We start from the raw sequence: 2,023 nt of genomic DNA, 5'->3' as shown, positions 1-2,023 counted from the left end.
AGACTGCTCCTCGGGGCGGGGGGGAGGGGGTGTGGGGGGGGGAGGGGGCCGGACACCCACAGACACTCCCAAACCCATTCTCCCAAATGCCTGCTCTTGCCTTGTTCCCCGTCTCCCCAGCCCCCGGTCAATGGCAGGACCAGACCACCAGTCAGTGACATTAAATGTCTGGGTTACTGTTGCCTTTTCGGCCCCTCAGTGATTGAGTCCCGTGTGTGGCCAACCCCGACTTCAGTCTCTAAACCAGCCGTGGGCAAACTACGGCCTGCGGGCCGGATCCAGCCCGAATAAAACTAAAAAAAAAAAGACCGTACCCTTTTTTGTAATGATGTTTACTTTGAATTTATATTAGTTCACACAAACACTCCATCCATGCTTTTGTTTCGGCCCTCCGGTCCAGTTTAAGAACCCATTGTGGCCCTCGAGTCAAAAAGTTTGCCCACCCCTGCTCTAAACCCTAAGCAGGTCCTCCCGGAGCCCCCCAGACCTCTCTCCATCGACGTTGACGTGGACACAGATCTGAGCCCCGACCCAGAGGGGCCTGGGGCGCCTCGCGTTCTCTTTCCTGTTTGTCTTGGAGGCATTTCCCTCTTTTATACCCAAGTCCTTGCAGGCTAGGGTTAGAGTTAGAGGTTGAGGTTAGGGTTAGGGTTAGAGGTTGTTGTTTAGGGTTAGGGTTAGAATTTAGGGTTAGGTTTAGGGTTAGGGTTAGAGGTTGGTGTTAGGGTTAGGGTTAGAGTTTGAGGTTAGGGTTAGAGGTTGTTAGCATTAGAGTTAAGGTTAGTGTTTAGGGTTAGGGCTAGAGGTTGGTCACCTCCTCCTGCTTAGAAAGCCTTGAAGTGTCCGCCAGGCAGCTGGCACCTCCTCGAGGGGCTGGACTCCAGCTGGGGGGGCGGGGTGACACCTCCTCCTGCTTAGAAAGCCTTGAAGTGTCCGCCACGCAGCTGGCACCTCCTCGCGGGGCTGGGCTCCAGCTGGGGGGGCGGGGTTTGTTGTTAGGGTTAGGGTTAGAATTTGAGGTTAATGTTAGGGTTAGGGTTAGAGGATAGGTTTAGGGTTAGGGTTAGAGGGTAGGGTTAGTGTTTATTTTTAGGGTTAGAGGTTGGTGTTAGGGTTAGTGTTTTGGGTTAGTGTTAGAGGATGGTGTTAGGGTTAGAGGGTAGGGTTAACATTAGAGGTTAGAGTTGGAGATAGTAGTTAGGGTTAGGGTAGAGGTTATGTTGAGGGTTAGGTTTAGGGTTAGGGTTAGGCTTGATGGGACATGTGCTTGCTGTTCCTGTGGAATGTCATGTGTGGAATGCCTCGCCCTGACCTGAGTGGGTCAGACTATGTCTTCCATCCCTGCGTGCCATTGCTGGATGAAGCTGTATTTTGTCGAAATTCTCTTTAGATGAAAAACATTCATGGCTCCCATGAAAGAGTCCCGATAGTGGAACCGAAAGAAAACCGATATTATAATTCACTGACAGTTCCAGTCAAAACCCAGTGCTCCCGGAGGCGGCTGTTGGCTGCGGAGCTCGCGTGGTGCCGTGAGAGCACCTGTCCCCTGAGGCGTGTGCGTTTGTCCGGACAGGGACGCACTTTCCCACCTCCTGGACCGAAGAGGGGACCTCAGTGCGAAGGCCTCCCTGTTCCCCCTGGGAATCGTCGCCTGGTGGTCGCCATCTCACCACTAGATGGCGCTGTGCTGCCAGGAAACGTGGGTGTCGCGTGGATTTCTCTGTGGCTGTAAATAATGTTGCTGGGGGGCGGGGAAGGTGAGGTGGTTTTAGCCTGGATCCGTCTCTCTCGGTGGCCACTGAAATATTCACCTGGACAACGTATTCGTGGGTTTATTTGATCATCGATGGAGTTTTATTTCAAATAAACACATGCATAGACCGTGTGTGTGGCCTCCCAGTGACTCCCATGGTCATCGTCTAACGCCCACTTTTTCACGGCTTTGGGCCGCCACGCTGAGAGCAGTTTGGGCTGCAAAGTCTACGGCTGTGATTCCCGGGCTGTCTGGTCCACCTCGCGCTGT

This window comes from Myotis brandtii, unplaced genomic scaffold, assembly GCF_000412655.1.
Source record: "Myotis brandtii unplaced genomic scaffold, ASM41265v1 scaffold247, whole genome shotgun sequence".
Lineage (NCBI taxonomy): Eukaryota > Metazoa > Chordata > Mammalia > Chiroptera > Vespertilionidae > Myotis > Myotis brandtii.
Note: the sequence above shows the minus strand (reverse complement) of the source record.